This window comes from Panthera onca, chromosome X (assembly GCF_046562875.1).
Source record: "Panthera onca isolate mPanOnc1 chromosome X, mPanOnc1 haplotype 2, whole genome shotgun sequence".
NCBI lineage: Eukaryota > Metazoa > Chordata > Mammalia > Carnivora > Felidae > Panthera > Panthera onca.
Window position 1 is genome coordinate 5,208,072 of NC_138357.1, and position 20,587 is coordinate 5,228,658.

At 40.5% G+C, this 20,587-nt stretch overlaps 1 long non-coding RNA gene across 3 annotated transcripts in view; it reads right to left on the reverse strand.

Moving 5' to 3' along the window:
* LOC145714013 (uncharacterized) overlaps positions 1–20,587 on the reverse strand; it is a 279,372-nt gene that overhangs the window by 62,367 nt on the left and 196,418 nt on the right. For all 3 annotated transcript variants that reach the window (XR_014136769.1, XR_014136768.1, XR_014136767.1), the window contains one exon: positions 5,456–5,532. This is a non-coding gene — a long non-coding RNA (uncharacterized LOC145714013). The remainder of the gene's footprint in view (positions 1–5,455; positions 5,533–20,587) is intronic.

Genomic DNA, 20,587 nt, shown 5'->3' on the forward strand with positions numbered 1-20,587 from the left:
TCTTAACAGACCTATAACTAGTATGGAGATTGAATTAATAACTTAAAACCTCTCCTGGGGAGCCTGGGTGGCTCAGTTGGTTAAGTGTCTGACTTTGGCTCAGGTCATGATCTCACAGTTTGAGCCTGGCATTGGGCTCTGTGCTGACAGTTCAGAGCCTGGAGTCTGCTTTGGATTCTGTGTCTCTCTTTCTCTCTGCCCCTCCCCCACTCATGCTCTGTCTCTCAAAAATAAACATTAAAAATTTTTAAAAATAATTTAAAGACTCTCAACAAAGACAAACTCAGGAGCAAATTGCTTTACTGGTGAATTCTATCAAATACTAAAGAACTAATCCAAGCTTTCCTAAACTCTTCCAAGAAATGGAAGAGGAGGGAATATTTCCAAACACATTCTTGGAGGGCAGAATTATCCTGATACCAAAGCCAGACAAAGACATCATAAGAAAGCAACAGGCCAATATACCTAATAAATATAGATGCAAAATTTTCAACAAAATACTAGCAAACCAAAACTAGCAAATTCAATAGCATGTTAAAAGGATCTTACAACATGACCAAGTGGGATTTATCCCTGGGATGCAAGGATGGTTCAATATATGCAAATTGAGTAATGTAACACAACACAGTAACAGAATAAAGGACAAAAATCACATGATCATCTCAATAGATACAGAAAAAGCATTTTACAGAATTCAACACCTTTTCATGAGAAAAATTCTCAATAAACTAAGAATAGAAGAAAAGAACCTCAACATAATAAAGACTATATATGAACATCCCACAACTAAAACATCATAGTCAATGGTGAAAAATGGAAAGATTTTCCTCTAAGACCAGGAATAAGACAAGAGTGCCCACTCTTGCCACTTCTATTCAATGTAGTACTGGAAGTCTTAGCCAAAATAATTAGGTGATAAAAAGAAATAAAAGGCATATCCAAATAGAAAAGGAAGAAGTAAAAGTGTCCTTGTTCTCAGATGACATGATCTTATATGTAGAAAACCCTGAAGACTCCATAAAAAAAAAAACTGTTATAACTTTAATGAGCAAATTCAATAAAGCTGCAGGACACAAAATCAACATACAAAAATTAGTTTAGTTTATATATACTAACTCTGAACTATCTGAAAAGAAAATTAGAAAAACAATTCAATTTCCACCACAAATAATAAAATACCTAGGAATAAACTTAACTAAGGAGGTAAAAGACTTGTATACTAAAAACTAAAAAAAACCGAAAGAAATTAGTGGTCCCTGGCTGGCTCAGTCAGTAGAGTATGCAACTCTTGATCTTGGGGCTGTGAGTTCAATCCCCATGTTGGGCATAGAGATCACTTTAAAAAAAAGAAATAAATTAGGGGCTTCTGGGTGACTCAGTCAGTTAAGTGTCTGACTCCTGGTTTCAGCTCAGGTCATGATCTTATGGTTCGTGAATCTGAACCCCATTTAGGGCTCTGCACTGACAGCATGGAGCCTGCTTGGATTTCTCTCTCCCTCTCTCTGCCCCTCCCCTCTCTCACTTGCATGTGCACTCTCTCTCTCTCTCAAAATAAATAAATAAGATTAAAAAAAGAAAAAAAATAAATTAAAGAAGACACAAATAAATTAAAAGATATGCATAGATCAGAAGAACTAATACTGTTAACATGTCCATATTACCCAAAGCAGTCCACAGATTCAATGTAATCCATATCAAAATCCCAGTGGCTTTTTTTACAGAAATGGAAGAAACAAATTCTACAATTCATATGGAATCTCAAAAGACCACAAGTAGCCAAATCACTCTGGAGAAAGAACAAAGCTAGAGGCATCGCATTTCCTGATTTCAAAATATATTACAAACGTACAGTAATCAAAATGGTATTGCACTGGCATAGAGACATATATAGCGAAAAATGGAATAGAATAGAGAGCCCAGAAATAAATCCACACATATACAGTCAACTGATCTTTGACGTGGGTACCAAAAATATACAATGGGGAAAGGATGGTCAGTTCAACAAAATGGTGTTGGGAAAACTGGATATCCACATTAAAAAGAATGAAACTGACCCCCACCTTACACATACACAAAAATCAACTCAAAATGGATTAAAGACTTAACCTGAAACTGTAAAACTAGTAGATAACATAGGGGAAAAGCTTCATTGGTCTTGACAGTGATTTCATGGATATGACACCAAAAGCACAGGCTACAATGCCAAAAATAATGAAATGGGACTACATCAAACAAATAAACAAAAGCTTCTCTGCATCAAATGAAACAATCAACAGAGTGAAAAGACAACCAACAGAATGGAAGAAAACATTTGCAAACTGTATCACTGATATGTGGTTAATCTTCAAAATATATAAGGAAATCCCACAACTCAATAGCAAAACAAAACAAAACAAAACGACAACAACAATAACAAAAGTTCTAATAACTCTATTTAAAAATGGGCCAAGAACTGGAAAGGACATTTTTCCAAAGAATACATACAAATGGCCAACAGACATATGAAAAATGCTCAACATCACTAATCATCAGGAAAAAGCAAATCAAAACCACAGTAGATATCACCTCACACCTGTTAGGATGGCTTTCACCAAGAAAGCTAATGACAGTGAATATTGGTGAGGATGTGGAGAAATTGGAAGCCTTGCATACTGTTGGTAGGAATGCAAAAAGATATAGCTGCAATGGAAAACAATATGAAGGTTTCTTAAGAAATTTAAAATAGAACTATCATATGACTTAGCAATCCCACTTCTGGGTCTTTATCCAAAAAAAAAATTGACACCAAGATCTTACAGGGATATTAGCACTGCCGTGTTCACTGCAACAATATTCACTGAACAATATTCAACCAAGAGGTGGAAACAACCTAAATGTCCACTGACGACTGGATAAAGAAAATGTATATGCATATAAAAGAATACTATTCAGCCTTTAAAAAGAAGGAAATCCTGTAATATGCAATGACATGGATGAACCTTAAGAACATTATGCTAAGTGAAATAAAGCAGTAACAGAAAAAAACAAATACTGCACAATTCTATTTATACGACGTATCTAAAATAGTTAAATTCACAGAATCAAAGGATGGAATAGTGGTTACCAGGACTGATGGGAGGAACAAATGGGGAGTTACTAATCAAGGGGCATAAAGTTTTCAGTGAAGCAAGATAAGTAACTAGAGATCTACAGTACAACATTGAACCTACAGTCAGCAATAATATATTGTCCACTTAAAATTTTGTTGAGAAGACAGATATCATTATAAGTGTTCTTATCAAAATAAAATAAGTTTTTATTTAAAAGACTAACATCTGGGGGTCCTTGGTGGCTCAGTTGGTAAAGAATTCAACTCTTGGTTTCGGCTCAGGTCATGATCTCATGGTTCATGGGTTTGAGCCCTGAGTCGGGCTCTGCGATGATGGTGAGGAGACTGCTTGGGATTCTCTCTCTCTCTCTCTCTCTCTCTCTCTCTCTCTCTCTCTCCCCCGCCCTTCCCCTGCTTGCGTGCATGCTCTCTCTCTTTTAAAATAAACAAACAAATTAAAAAAAAAAGACTAACATCAATAATATGAATGCTAGACTACCATTGAGTGTCTACAGTATGTTAAATGCATTTATTGCTTTGTCTTAATTATACCCAAAAAGCATCCATGCAAGGTATACATTATTATTATTCTCATTTTATACACATTTAAATCAAGACCAGAGAGTTTAAGTTATTTCTCCCAAGTCATAAAGCTAATAAGTGGTCAGAGTGGGGATTCAAACCTAAGTCTGGCTGGTTTGAAGGCCCTTCTTTCTACCATGCTATACTGCCTGTAGTATCCCCTAGAATTTACCTGCTGTGATACCCAGGGTCCGGTACCGGGAGCCTTGCTCTGCCCTAGGCATCTGGGAGGAAACCACTGAGTAAGGCAAGATGGAGGAAGATGGAACAGCAGGAAGAGCCTAATCTGTGGGCTGGTCGCAGCTTCACCACTCTGACCTTCCTAGGCCTCCAATGGTACAAATGGGAGCCTGGGTCCAAACTTAAAGTCTGTGAATGCTGCAGATTGCAGTGAAACTCCAGTTATTCCAAGGTCACCTAACAGAATCATAAAGTTATCAACCTCAGAAAGGTCTCTGAAGAGCTGAAATAATCCTATATCTTCTGCCCTTCCTTTGCCAGAGAACTCTGCAGGCTTTGCACACGGTCTCTCTGTCTTATACTCACATGTCTAACAAGTTATGCTGCCAAGTCTCTCTGCCTGTAGCACATAGAAGCAGCACATTAGAGAGGACCAGAGCTACTAGAAATGAGGCTGACAGATATCAGAAATGGCCACTGACAGTGGGGCAGAAACAGCAATACAGTACAAAGCAGGTTCAAATGCAGGAAGTTTAGCCACTTGGGATTGTTTATTGCCAGAACAAAAGGTAAAATGATGCTAGGTAAATTAAGTATTCTTGGACTTCCTTTTCCAACTATGAATTCCCAGGTTACCTCTTGAAAGAACTGTGCCTGTCCTTCTGGACCTGAGCACTTTGCTCAGGAGTATTAGGGTACAAAGGGAAAAAACCATTTGCCATCTTTCATACATGGGGATTTGCTACTGATCAAATCTGTACTGTTGGACATGAACTCCAATGTTCTGACTGAAGCAAGGTTAAGTGATGGCTTCTCATTCCTTAATTCAATCTGACATTTGAATATAACATTTAACGGGGGAGCCAAATGGCTTCAGCTAAAGCTGGGAATAGGGAGGTAAACTAAGTACCTCCTTGCCTCAGTCAGGAGCAGGGCTGGCCACTAGGCCAATAGCCTAGTGTACTGAGTTGAATAGTGTCCTCCCAAAATTCATGCTGCTCTAAACGTGTGAATGTGGCCTTATTTGGAAATAGGGTCTTTGCAAATGTAATTAGTTATGATGGGGTCATCCTGGATTAGGGTGGGCCCCATTCCAATAACAGGTGCCCTTAGAAGAAGTGAAAATAGAGACACAGATATAGGGAGAATGCCATGTGAAGATGGAGGCAGTGATTGTAACATTAAGGATTGCCAGCAACCACCAAAAGCTATGAAGAGGCAAGGAAAGATCCTCCTCTATAGCCTTCAAAGAGAACATGTCCCTGCTGATGTCTTGGTTTTAGACTTTTAGTTTCCAGAAATGTGAAAGAATGAAATTTCTGTTGTTTTAAGTTGTCCAGCTTGTGGCATTGTGTTATGGCAGCCTTAGGAAACTAATACAGTCTTTTGTAAATCACTGAAGAATCCAAACAACACTAGTAAAGAACTCTTGAGAGCTAAACCAATTTGGACTACTAGTTAAGATGGCTTTTAATTTTACATTTTGAGATACCCACACCAAAGCATGGCAAGTATATACTATAAAGAGACAATTTAAAAGGCACAGCAACACTAAAAAAATAAAATAAATATCTCAGGGGACCAACAATGGAACATAAAAAATACCTGCTAAGTAGGAATGAAGCCACAGCCAGCTGAGGTCTGGATCTAGAAGCAGACAGAGACAATCAGGTATTCTGCTCCTGTGGGGTAATGAGAACAGATTGGATTTTACTGCTTGAAATCAAATTAATGTGGTGCTTCCCCATTCATAAAAGGGTTTATAAACATTACAATCACTCCCTGACCGGAGCAATGGTTTACATCAAGCTACAAACCTATGGATATAGGATGAAACAAACACAGGACTTGGCTCAAGCTGCCTGTAAACCTCGTGGCACTCCAAAAATTGCAGAAGGATGGAGGCCCTGAGCCACAAACTTCACACCTGATTCTTGACTGGGGCCTCGGGTTCTAGGTGGAGGCATTATTAGCAAGACTGCTAAACAGGAGGGGCACCTGGGTGGCTCAGTCAGTTAAGTGTCCAACTTTGGCTTAGGTCATGATCTCATGGTTCATGAGCTTGAGCTCCGCGTGGGGCTCTGTGCTGACAGCTCGGAGACTGGAGCCTGTTTTGGATTCTGTGTCTCCCTCTCTCTCTGCCCCGCCCCCACTCATTCTCTGTCTCTCTCTCTCTCTCAAAAATAAATAAATGTTAAAAAAAATTTTAAATAAAAAAAAGACTGCTAAATAGGAAAGGATGTGGGCAGAGAAAAGAAGAAAATGTGCAACTATGTGAGATAAGCCAAAATTTCAAAACACATGAAGAAAACTATACTAGGAGTGTCAACTAAAAAAAAAAAAAAAAAAAAAAGAAGTCAACACTCAGGAGATGAATTTGCTCATGACAAAATAAGAATGACTCAATAAAAGATATGTTTAGGATGCTCAAAGAGATGAATAAATAACATCCATTTTAAAAAAGAAACAAAAAAAACCCCATATATCCAACCAGGCATAAAGGAAATAAGAATGAGTAGGTATGAAAAACAACCAATTAGAAATTAGGAAAATTTCTGCTTATATTTTCTCTTCCCTGCATTAACAAATCTCTAGGATGCTAGACCTAGTTCACCTAATCCAGCAGCCCTGTATGTCACTTCCTTACTAACATGTATCTTTTTTCTTGCCTAGACACTCTTCTGCTCTGCAGACTCCTTAATTTGTGGCTAGATCTGGATTAAGGTGCAGGTAACCAAGCAGCTAATCTGTAAGAGTTGGCTAAACATCACTGGAGACATTGGATATGGGATGCCAATTTACTCACACACAGTCACCTCATGTCTTTATATTGTTCCTTAGTCTGCCCTTATTTCTCTATGTATCCCCCCAACCTCCCTGTCCCATGTGCATTCATCAAGATTCCATTCTTTAACATGTGAACTACCTCCAACCTTCAGCAACCATGTGCATTCCTTGCCAACTAATTGCAATTATATAGTCCCCAGGGTACAGTGAGTAATTTCACAAGTTCCCTTTCATTTATTCATTTACATACTTTCCAAAGACCAGTGGTTCTTGAAATGTGGTACCTAGACCAACAGTATCACCATCACCCAGAAACTTGTTAGAAATGCACATTCTTGTCCCCCACTCTAGACTTACTGAATCAGAATCTCTGGGGGTGGCACCCAGAGCTTTGTGTTTTAACAAGCCTTTGGATGATTCTGATGTATGCTTACATTTGAGAACTGCTTATAGATATTTGTGTAATGAGTGCTTACAGTGTGTCAGGCACTGTGCTAGTTGCTGGGCATGCTCTCTCCTTTGGTGTTATAGCTCTTTTTCTAAAGCCTTCCATGGAGTCATGAAAGAGATTCAAGGGCTTCCAGAATGGTAAACAAATGATCAGTATGGCATGAACTAAGCAAAGAGAAGGAAAGAACAACATTTCTGTGGCTGACAGATCTGAAGTGAGAGAGGAAAGAGAAGGACTAGTAAAGGCACTTATCCAGAGCTGGGTAACAGATCATAGCCTAACTAAGATCAATAAACAGAATCAGGCAGGGGCTGGGCATCCTCTCAGATAAATCCACCAGCCCCTCAAGCCTGGTGTTGGAGAAGCAATGGAAAAAACAGAGAATGTGATACATTTGCTGATGCTAAGTGAAGGTGAAATGTGTCAGGGATCCATACGTGCTAAGTAATTCCTCTTGACAAACACTGATTCAGCAATTGGCCAATTCAGAGAGCATCTGCTGAGCTTCTGTTCTGGGGATGCAGAAATTAATCAGCTATGGTCCTTTTCCACCAGTAGCTCACGGTTACATGGGGGAAGACAGAGAGCCAGTGCCTGTGGTACAGTCAGGAAACACACTTTAATAGAGGCTTGTGGGGGTCCCCAGTTTCTACTGGAAGGGGTAGGGGAAAGCTTTTGCAAGAGATATGACATTTGAAGGATGGCTGACAATGGCCAGGCAGAAAGGATGCAGAGAATTTGTCAAACAGAAGGAATAGCTTGTGTGATGATATGGAAGGGTTAAAGGGAAGAGTAAGAGATTTGGAATGGCTACTGTGGTAAAGTAGGTGGCAGTGAATGGCAAGAGAACAGGCAGAAGGAGGTGGGGTTGGAATTGGTTGTGGCTCCGGATTTCATCCTATAGGTGATACAGAGTCACTGATATTTAAGAGCAGAGGGGTGACATGGCAAACTTGGTGTGTTAGGTCACACTGGGGACTGTGTAGATAATGGCGCTGAAATGGAGGCAGTGAGGCTAGGAGACCCATACAGAGGCTGTTTGAACAGTCCTGGAAAAAGCTGATATGGGTCATTGGCCCCAGCACAGAATGGATTTCAAAGTTCTCAGGACCAGGTTCTGTCCTGGGCTCTGGGGGATATAAGATGAACCAAACACAGCCCCTTCCCTCAAGAGCTGTTTTCCCTGAGGTGAGGAAACAAAACTAGGAATCCAGGAAGACAAATGAGGCTAAATTTCACAGGGAAGAATACTGGAGAGCTGAACAGACAGGATGCTCCAGCGATCTGCCAAAAGTCTCCCTTGGGTATCCAGTAGAGTATTGATCAGTGCATACATGTGAGAGGCTACCCGAGGCATAGGAAAGAACCACCCAGAAATAATTAGAAGAAACAGTGCCTGGCACTTCACAATTCTGGGGATTATGCTTGCTCCCACCTGCCAATCTGGAAAATCTCATTCACAGGGCATTGGGTAGAGCATACATGTGATTCTTTTATCAGTACTGGGAAATATTGAGCCATAGACTGATACTGCTCTAGTCCTGCCTACAAATTATAAAAGCAAATCAGAAAAGTTCAAACTATTTCCAAGTAACTTAACTGTGTCCCATGGCAAAGTTCAAGAATATTTATAATAATATAAAAGTATCCAGCACTTAACAAGGTAAAATTCATAATGTTTGGCATCCAATAGAAAAACCCCAAGCATGCAAAAAAAGCAGGAAAGTATGACACATATTGAGGAGATAAATCAATCAAAACCAATCCAGAACTGAAACAGATGTTAGAATGAGTAGATATTCTAGAATGTTAAAACAATTATTATAATTGCATTCCATATGTTCAAAAAGTTAAGTTGAGCATGTGAGATCTAAAAAAGACCCACACTGAACTTCTAGAGATAAAAACTACAATGTCTGAAGTGAAAAATATACTAGATGAAAATAATGGAAGATTAGACATTGTAGGAAAAAAGATTGGTGAGCTTGAAGACATAGTAATAGAAACTGTCAAAATAAAACACAAAAACATTATATAAAAAAAGAATAGAGCATTACTGAGCTGTAGTACAACTTCAAAGTCTTAGTATATGTGTAATAAGAGTCCTTGAAAATTATAAGGAACAGAAAACATATTTGAAGAAATAAAGGCTAAGAAAATTCTAGATATAATGAATACTATAAACCCACAGATTCAAAAATTTCAGTGAATTCTAAGCACAAGAGACACGAAGAAACTATACCAAAGCATGTTATAATCAAATTGCTCCAAACTAGTGATAAAGACAAGAAATCTCAAAAGCAATGAGAGGAAAAAGTTATCTTATGTATAGAGGAATAAAAATAAGAATTTATAGCACATTTCTTGTGAGAAACAACACAAATAAGAAGGTGGTGGATCAATATCTTTAAAGTATTGGGTGAAAAAAAAAGAACTTGTTGACCTCATATTCTATACCCAGTAAACTTATATTTCAAAAATGTAGGTGAAGTAAAGACTTTGTCAGACATACAAAAACTAAAAGAATTCAGCAGCAGCATGCAGGCAATATACATTTTAAAGGAAGTCCTTCAGACAGAAGAAAATGATACCAGATGGAAATAATGGATCTACACATAGGAATGAAGAACACTGGAAATGGGAACTACATGGCTAAATACATAAGATTTTTCTCATTATTTAAATTTCTTTAAAATATAATTGAGTATTTAAATAAAAATAATAACAATTGAGTGTGGTGGGGTTTATAACATAAGTAAAAATAAATCCTATGATAATAGCACAAAAGACAAGAGAAGAGAAATGGAGGTATACTGTTATGACATTCTTATATGTAAAGTGGTATAGTATTACTTAATATTATTAATTAATAATATTATTTAAAGGTGGAGCAGAAGTTAAAGATGCACCCTGTAAATCCTCAATCAACCACTAAAAATAATGAAACAAACAATGATAGCTTAAAAATTAACAAAGGAGATGGAATCTAGGAAATACTCCAGTAATCCCAAAGAAGTTTTTAAAAAAGAGTGTGGGAAGGGAGAACACAGAATATATGGCACAAATAAAAAGTAAATGACAAGATAATAGACTTAAATCTAATAATATCAATAACCATATTAAATATAAATCATCTAAACACCACAATAAAACGGCAGAGATTGTCAGATTGGATTTAAAAACAAAACCTGACTGTATATTCCCTACAGAAATGATTTCTTTTTTCAGAAATGAATTTTAAATATAAAGACATAAACAGATTCAAAGTAAAAGGATGAAAAATACAGTGCCAAAACTAGTCAAAAGCAATCTGGAATGGCTATATTAGTATCAGACAAATTAAATTTCAGAATGAAGTAAGTTTCAGAAAAAAGAATGTTAACAAGGGGGTGCCTGGGTGGCTCAGTCAGTTAAGTAACTGACTCTTGATTTCGGTCATGATCTCATCGTTCATGAGTTCAAGTCCCATGTTGGGCTATATGCTGACAGTGTAGAGACTGTTTGGGATTCTCTCTCTCCCTCTCTCTCTCTCTCTCTTTCTGCCCCTCCCCTGCTTGCTCTCTCTCTCTCTCTCAAACTAAATAAATAAACTTAAAAAAAAAAAGAATGTTACTAGGGATAAAGAATGTCATTCCATAATGATAAAAGGGTTGGTTCACCAAGAATGTATGAGCTTATTAACCTAATATGAGGCAAAAACTTACACAGCACAAGGATTAATAGATATAATTAAATCTGGAAATTTCAATGCCCTTCTCTCAATAATTGCCAGAACAAGTTTACAGAAATTCATTAAAGATAAAGAAGATCTAAACAACATTATAAACAAATTTGATCTATTTGTCATTTATGGAATAGTCCACCCAACCACATTAGAATGTACATTATTGTTAAATATACATGGAATATTTACCAACATAGATAATATTTTGGGTCACAAAACAGGTTTCAGTAAAATGGAAGAATTCAAACCATACAAAGTCTGTTCTCTGACCACAATGAAATTAAAATAGAAATCCATAACAGAAGTATCTCTGAAAAATTCCCCAATTATTTGGAAAATAACACAGTCCATAACCCACACATAAAGGAGGAAATTTAAAAATTAGGAAATATTTTGAATTGGATGAAAATGGAAATACAACATCTAAAAATTTGGTGAAAGCTGCTAAATACAGGAAAATTTATGACACTAAATGCTTATGCTAGAAAAGAAAAAAAAAATCTTAAATCAATGATCTCAGCTTCTACTTCAAGAAACAAGAAAAAGAAAGCAAATTAAACCCAAAGTAAGTGGAATACAGGGAAAAAAAAATAAAGATCAGAACAGAAATCAACGAGATAGAAAGCAAGAACAATAGAGAAAAAACATTATAACCAACACTGATCCTTTCAAAAGATCAAAAAATTGATAAACCTCTAGTCATGATGACTAGGGGAAAAAGAGATAAGACAAATTACTAATACTGGGAATTAAGAAGTGATGTCACTACAGATTCTACAGACACTAAAAGGATAAGATAATATCACAAACAACTTTATAATAATACATTTGGTGACTTAAAGTGGAAAAATTTCCATTCCTTGAAAGACACAAATTACCAAAGCTGACTATTGAAGAAATAGATCATCTGAATATCTCTATATCTATTAAAGAAACTGAATTTGTAGTTAGAAACTAGCCCATATAGAAAACTCCAGAAACAGATGGCTTCATCAGTGAATTTTATCAAACACTTAAGGATGAAATAAAAGAAAATATAAAAACCTCTCCCAGAGAATGGAAGAGAAGGGAATACTTTCCAATTCATTTTATGAGGCCAGCATTATCCTGACACCAAAGCCAGACAATAATATTGTAAGGAAAGTAAACTACAGATCAATATTCCTCATGAATATAAATGTAAAAAATTTTGAATAAAATTTTAGCAAATCAAATTCAACATTACATAAAATAGATAATACATGGTGACCAAGCAGAATTTATCTCAGAAATTCAAGGTTGGTCTAATGTTTGAAAATCAATCAGTTTTAGTTTGCCATATTAACAAATTAATAGAGAAAATTCATATTATTGCAATGAAGGTCAAAAAAGCATTTGACACTATCCAACAGCTATTGGTAATAATTCTCAGCAAACTTTGAATAGACTGGAACTTCCTTAACCTGAAGAAGGGCAACTATAAAAAATCTACAGGGGTGCCTGGGTGGCTCAGTTGGTTAAGGGTCCAACTTTGGCTCAGGTCATGATCTCGTGTTCCATGAGTTTGAGCCTCGCGTCAGGCTCTGTGCTGACAGCTCGGAGCCTGGAGCCTGTTTCAGATTCTGTGTCTCCCTCTCTCTATGACCCTCCCCCGTTCATGCTCTGTCTCTCTCTGTCTCAAAAATAAATAAACGTTAAAAAAAATTAAAAAAAAATCTACAGCTAACATAAAACTTAATGGTAAAAAAATAAAAGCTTTCTTCCTAGAATTGGGAGTACCGCAAGAATGTCCAGTTTCACCACTTCTATAAAACATTGTACTGAAGGTTATAGCCAGGGCAATCAAGAAAAAAAAAAAAAAAAGAAGGGAAGGGAAGGCAAAAGGAAGGGAGGGAGGAAGGGAGGAAAGGCAATTGAGAGTGGAAAGGAAGAAGTAAAACTAGCTTTATTCACAACCAATGATTGCCTATTCACAACCAATATAATTGTCTATGTGGAAAGTGCGATGAAATGTACAAAAGCAGCTAGTGAGTTTAGCAAGGTAACAGGATACAAGATGAATAAACAAAAATTGGTTTGGGGAGCCTGGGTGGCTCAGTTGGTTAAGCATCCAACTTTGGCTCAGGTCATGATCTCACAGTTCCTGAGTTGGAGCCCTGCATCTGGCTCTGTGCCGACAGCTCAGACAGAGCCTGGAGCCTGCTTCAAATTCTGTCTCCCTCTCTCTCTGCCCCTCCCCAGCTTGCACTCTCTCTCTCTCTCTCTCTCTCTCTCAAAAATAAACATTAAAAAAATTAAAAATTGGGGCGCCTGGGTGGCGCAGTCGGTTAAGCGTCCGACTTCAGCCAGGTCACGATCTCGCGGTCCGTGAGTTCGAGCCCCGCATCAGGCTCTGGGCTGATGGCTCGGAGCCTGGAGCCTGTTTCCGATTCTGTGTCTCCCTCTCTCTCTGCCCCTCCCCAGTTCATGCTCTGTCTCTCTCTGTCCCAAAAATAAAATTAAAAAAAAAAAAAATTAAAAATTGGTTGTTTTCCTATTTTACTACTGATGAGCAAATAACATCAAAGATATGAAATACTTAGGGATGAACCTGTGAAAAGGTATGACAGTCCTCTACAATAAAAACTATGAAACACTGCTAAGAAAAAGAAAAAGACCTAAGTAAACAGAGAGATATGCCATGTTCATAGGACAGAGATTTCATATTGTTAAAATGTCAACCCTCCCTAAATTGATCTATGGGTTCAATACAATACCAATCAAAATTCTAGGATGTATTTGTGTAGAAATTAACAAAGTGATTCTAAAATTCATATAGAAATGCAAAGGACCTAGTATAGTTGAAACAACTTGGAAAAAGAACAGAGTTGGAGAACTCACACTATTTGATTTCAAGACTTACTATAAAATTATATTTTAGACAGAGTGGTGTTGGTGTCAAGAAAGACAAATATATCAGTGAAACAGAATAGAGAGTCTAGAAATAGGCCCACACATAAGGAAAACTGATTTTTTACAAAGGTATTAAAGGCAATTCAGTGGAATATATACATAAATATTTAATTTCATATGTAATATATATAATTTAATATATATTAAAAGTAGGGGCTTTGATCCTTTCATTTTATTAAAATGGCATGTAAATATTAAAACATCATACTGATCACTTCATACACACTGTGAGCTCCCAGGTGTGTTGCTGAGAATGTCTGTGTGTAAAAAAACAAATCTTAAACCATACCACATAATATATACAAAAATTAATTCAAGATGCATCATGAACCTAAATGTAAAACCTAGATCTATAAAATTAGAAGAAAACATTGGAGAAGGCCTTTGCAACCTTAAATAGGTAAAGATTTCTTAGATATCAAAAGCATAATATATAAGGAAAAAAGTTGATAAATGAGACTTCATCAAATTTTAAAATGTCTGCTTTTTAAAAGATACTATTAGGAGAATGGAAAAACAAAACCATAATAAGTCATCTGCATACCATACTTTCTATAAAAGATATGTAACAAGGGGCACCTGGGTGGCTCAGTCAGTTAAACATCTGACTCTTGATTTCAGCTCAGGTCATGATCTTGCAGTTGTGAGATTGAGCCCTGTACTGTCAGTGCAGAGCCTTCTTGAAATTCTCTCTCCCTCTCTCAAAATAAATGAATAAACTTTTAAAAAAAGACTTGTAACTAGCATATGTAAAGAGCTCATATAAAGAACATCACCAAATAAACAGACAATACAAATTTTAAAAGGGCAACAGATTTGAATAGACATTTCTTCAAAGGATATACAAATGGCCAATAAGCACATGAAAAGATGCTGAACATCATTAGCATCTGGGATGCTTGGATCCCAAGCATTTGGCTTGGATCATTATTTTGCGGTTTGTGAGTTTGAGCCCCATGTCAGGCTCTGTGCTGACAGCTCAGAGTCTGGAGCCTGCTTCAGATTCTGTGTCTCTGTCTCTCTCTGCCTTCCCTCACTCACACTCTGTCTCTCAAAAATGAATAAACGTTAAAAAAAATAGTCAAAAGATGGAAACAACCCAAACTCCCAGCAAGTGATGAATGAATAAACAAAATGTGGTATATCCATACATTGCAATATTATTCAGCCATCAAAATGAATGAAATATTGGTACATTCTACAACATGGATGAACTCTGGAAACATTATGTGAAGTGGAAGAAGCTAGTCACAGAAGGCCATATATTGTATGACTCTACTTAGATAAAATGTCCATAATAGGCATATCCATAGAGACAGAAAGTAGGTTAGTGGTCGCCAGGGCCTGAGGGTGTGGGGAATAGAAAGTGACTGCTTAATGAAAATACTGTGGAATTAGATAGTGGTGATGGTCATGCAACTTTGTGAATGTACTAAAATTACTGAACTGTATACTTTTTAAAGGGTGAATTTTATGGAATGTGAATTATAGCTCATTAAAGCCATTATTTAAAAAAGAAAAAAAAATGAATCTGGGTGGTTATTTCCATTTTTGTTTAGTTTTTTGTATCATTTTTTATTTTTTATTTTTGAATCACATAGACTCTTTGGACAATAGGAATGGGAGGCAAGAGGGATAGTGCAATCCCAATCTTGCTGTATGGAGTGATCTCATGGAATTGAAATGCAGCACTTTTTTTTTTTTAATCTCTAAAAGAGACCTTTTGTTAAAACAAGGACCCTGAGGAAGACCTCATTGGCATGGGTTCGGAAAAGTCATGGTAAACTGTCTGAACACTGTGGGAGATGCAAATGCATTGGCAATACATGGGTCTAGCTCTCACTGGTTGGATGGGGTTTTCAGCCATTTTCCCTCTGCCTTTGCTCAGCCTGACCGTCAACCAGTGAAAATACCTGAGTCTATCAGAAAACCTGAAAGGTTGTTAGGGACAGGGATGGTCCAGAGTGCGTACTGGACTTGGGTTAGAGTTCCAGCTCTGCCACTTTCTAGCTGGGTGACCTTGGGAAATCCACACAGCCTCTCCAAGCCTCTGTTTTCTCTTCTGCAAAATAGGAATGATAACATTTAAAAGGCTGTCTATGGGTTGCCACAGAAGATGTATGTGAAAGTGCTTGACAACACTTGTTTGGTTGCATTTGTATCAGAAACTCTTGTAGTCATTACTAGAATGTCCCCAAATAGCAAGTTTTACTGTCCCTAGAATGTCCCCAAAGAGCAAGTATAAACCATTCATGTGCCTGCACACATCACACATGCCAGAATAGGATTTAAATACTGCCATGTACTCCATTTACAACAGTCAGAATGTGTGGAGCATGTGCTGTGTAACAGGGTCTTCTCACATTTTCTCATTTAATCCCTGCAACAACCCTATTAGGTAGGTCCTTTGGGCTTCCCATTTTATGGTTAAAGAAATTAAGACTCAAAGAGGTTAAATGATTTAATCTTTCATGCCTCAGAGTAATGGGGAAAAGAGAAATTGGCAAGTGTTTGAATAGGAGGCAGAAGAGAGCAGTGATAAAGTGCATGGCCTGTCTGAATCTCAGCCCCACCACTCACAAAGCACTTGTCTTGGAGTCAGTTGTCTCATCTGTAAAAGGGAATGAAAATAATAGTACCCACCTTGGTCGGTGTTGGTGTTATAAGGATGAAATGAGTCAATACACATAAGACACAGAGAACAGTGTCTAGCACAGAGGGTTCACTATGGTCAATAATTCATGACAAAATAATTTAATCATTTATGAAACATCAATCAAAAATGTTAAGTTGATGATAATATAACCTGTCTGATGGGGCTTCTGTGTTTGCTCACCACTTAGTAGTTGCATAATACTGGGATTTATTTTAGATATTGACATGTTTTATAACTACTTCTCAGGCCACCAAAAATGGCTTTATCTTTACAGTACAGGCTAGTTACCCTTACATAGGGTAGACTGCCTTTATGCCACCTCTATGGAACCTGGGGTCCAGGTAGTGCAAAGAACCTGTAAACGGGACACATCAAATGTATGACAAAGCTCAGACTGGAAATCAGGTCTCCATTCATTTAAGCCCACTTAAAATCCAGTGACCAGGTATAGGACTGGGAAGGACTTAAGGAGTGTGAGACTACAGTGAGCAGGTTCTCCTAAGAGTTGGTTAAGGCTGTCATGACATTTTTATAAGAGAGGTATGTGATGTTTGCCTTGGTTCTTTGGAAATCTGCTGACAGCAAAACCTCTGCATGGTACTCCTGAGAATGTTTTCAAAGACAGAGATACTAAATATCTAGCTTATGGAACAAAGAGGGAGCAATAAATCCCTTTTGGCACATGTTCATGGATGAGTTAGGTACTCTATCACTATTGCAATTGTACACATGTGCCATGGCTTGCTGGGGTCCAGGTAGTGTGAACAGAGTGGTGCTTGTGTCTGAGTAGTGGAAAGGCTCTGTTCTAGGACCTAATTTCCAAAAGGGATTGGGGGGGCTGCCACTGCTTCTAAAGGGGTCTGGGCCAGGGAGGTGGGAAGCTGTGTTTTGGGTTCTCTCATCCAGGAATTCTGCCTCAACATATAAGATGCCCACAGGCCCACACCCCTTCATTCCTTTATCTCTTCGGGCTTTAGTTCCTCAGCTTTGACCTGGGTTCAATGTCCTGGGTCCTGCCTCCTTCTCAAGCTGGGTGGCTGGGCACCAGGGGGCCACCAGGGCATGTTTTTGGATCCTGAGTGTAGGATGGGGATGGTCACTGTAACAAGGATGCTCTGAGCTTGCCACCCACTTGATCTGCCAGAAGGCCAGCATCTTCTTGGCATCACAGGGTGAGGATTCAGCAGTGAAAGAATCACAAGTCCACAGAGATAAGGCTCCCCAGACCTTTCTCTTGAATACTATACTCCACCTTCCCATAGCCTTGCTTGTTCTAGGAAAGGACCAGAAGAAAAGGGCCCAGACTTACAGCCAGGGCATTGGAGTTCCAGCCCTGCTACCACCAACTCACTGTAGTCGCTGGGTGAGTCTAAGCCTGCCCCTCCCCAGGGCTCAGATGCCCATCTACAGAGCAAGGGGGTGAATGAAAGAGCTTCAATGATCCTAGAAAGTGAGAGCAGGGAGGGATCTTAGTGGTCATGGAACTGTCACAGATGAGGAAACTGAGGCTCAGAGAGGTTGAGGGACCAACCAAGGTGACTCAGGGCACAGGTGGTTGAGTTAGACCTGAGCTTCAGGCTCTGTCTTGACTCTTATGCCAGGCTGCACTTCCTCTAAGGTCCCTTCCAGCTGGAAACCCTGAGCGCTCCATGTGTGTAGCTACTGCCTGTTATGCTCTCTGTGGGGGTCCTTCCTTTGGAGTCAGTGGCCTCCAGCTGACTTGGACAGGACCTCTGCTTAGATGGGGGCTACTCCTTAGGAACAATTCTCCAGGGCTGCCTCCAGGGCAGGTTGGGGAAGTAGTCCCTCGTAGGGAACTCTCCAGGCTTCATTCTGACCAGAGCTAGAGCCAATCAGGGAGTCGCGCAAGATTTTCCCCACCTCCTTTCTCTTTGTATCAATACTCAGTCTTCAGCCAAGGCACCTACTCACCACCTTTCTGGCTGGCTGGCTCCTCCTCTCAGCTCTCCCTCTCCCTCTCCCTTCTCTGGCTCCTCCTCACCTGCCTCCAGCCCCTCTCAGCTCCCCTGGCCCTCTCAGCTGCCCACCCTAGCACTTTGTATCATTCTTGGCAAGCCTTGGAGTATCCGCAGATCCCAGCACCTCCAGCCTCATCAGAGAAAGCAGAGACGCAGACAGGCTGTGCTGGCAGCAGTCCGGACCCCAAGGGTGTGAAGGCCCTGAACAGGCACTTGGGCCCCAGCACTGAGCTGGGCCTACAGCTGCCTGAGAAGATGTCACAGCAAGGAGAGCAGCCTGACAGGATGGAGGCCTGAGCTGCAGGGACCAGGTTGCCTGAGAGATCTGGGGCAGTAGGCAGGCAGTAGATGAGAAGCAGCTCAGATCCACAGGTGGCCCCACCTCAGAAGACCATGTCTACACAGACAGAGCCTCTGTGCTGAGATAATGGTTGCATCCACATAATATGAGGTTCTATCAGGAGATGCAGGCTGCATCCATGTGGATCCGGGCCCTCTAAGGAGATGTAGATGGTGTCCACACAGGAGGAGACTCCCCGGGGAAAAGAGGCCAATGTCCCCAAAGGACAAGACTCTGCAAAGAGATGCAGGTGCTTTGTACATGGAGCCCAGCCCAGAAGGCCAAGATCTGCCAGAAGAGGTGGGCGGGACGAACAGAACAGCACCCACCCTGGAGACACGGGCAGTGTCCACACCAAGGACCATGTCTCTTCTGGGTGATGCAGACTGCCACTGCAGACAGCACGGCCCTGCACTGATGGCTGGTCCAGCTGGGAATGAGGCCAGTACCTGGCAGCAGAGGTGACATCACCTGCAAATGTGGCTCTTCAGGACCTCCCAGGGCTCCCTGTGGCACACAGCTTTGCATGGTGGTGCTTGGCTGGGTCAGCACTGGGCGAAGCTTCCTACAGAGATGCAGGGGTGCATATGCAAGGAGCCCCAGCGGAGAGGCTCAGACAACACCGGTACAGGATGAGCCTCGGCAGGCTGAGGCAGGCCACAGCCACAAGAAAGGTGGCTCTCTGCCCAGGCACAAACTGTGTCTAGGAGGGATTCAACCTACATCTGTACGGGGCAAGACTCCACAAGAAGAAGTCGGCTGTGTGGACAGCTGTTCTGCGAGCAGACAGAAGCTGTGTCCACCTAAGCCAAAGCTCTGTGTAAGCTGAGTCGGCACAGAACCAGACTATGGCTGCCCAGGACAAGGTGGTGCATTTCTCCCATGAGGCTGCATCCATCCAAGAGGAGACTGTGTCTGCCCGGGATGAAGTTGCATCCAACTCGAATAAGGCTGCGTCTGAAGAGAATGAGGTTTTGTCTGCAGAGAACCAGGCAGTGTCTCTGCAGACCCACACAGCTTCCACAAAACAGTGAGGCTTCTCAAGGAACTGCAACCTGTACCGGGACAGGCCAAGCCCCCGCCTGCATAAACACACCAAACTGTCTCGCAGACATGCAGCCTGCATCTACAGTGTGCACAGCTCTGCTAGGGACCACCACCAGGATCAGCACAGAAAACCCCTGTGCACCAAATGACAGCCGATATGTGGGTGAGCCAGGGCCACTGGTGGGTAGGAAGTCTGTGTTCACATGGAGTGTGGCTCTAAGCTGGATCACCATGGAGCAACACTTCGCAAGCGCGCTCCACCTGTTCACCGACAAACCCGGGTTCTACCCTGCCAGCATTGCCTGCCTTTCCGGCCGGCACCTGGACAGGCTCAGAACTAGTCACTGCAAAGGAGCACCGGTTGCACTGAACTTGGCCAGGGGTCTTTGTGGAGACTCGCCCTATGTCCGCAGCACGTCGAGCTCCTCAAGGACCTGCAGCCTGGGTGAAGGAAGCAAAAGAACTGGCTGCATCCACCCGACCCAAGGAGCGCAGCTCTTCCAGAAAGTACAGCCCAGGTTGGCAGAGCAGAAGGAGGTGCCGCTAGGCGTTGCTGGCTGATTCTGCCTGCACTGGGGTTCCAGCTGGAGGCTCAGCCCATGTCTGCACCGAGCCCCAATCAGCAAGTGGCTGAATGCAGGCTCACTGAGGCCTCTTCCAGGGGCACAGGTACATGTGTGGGGCGCTGCTAAGAAACACAAGCAAGATCAATGCGACCAAACAAGCCTCTGTGGCGCCACTGGCAGCATCTCACTATGGTGGAGCTCTAAGTGCAAGTGCGGGATGTACCTACAGCGCAACACAGCTGGGCCATCCTCCAGT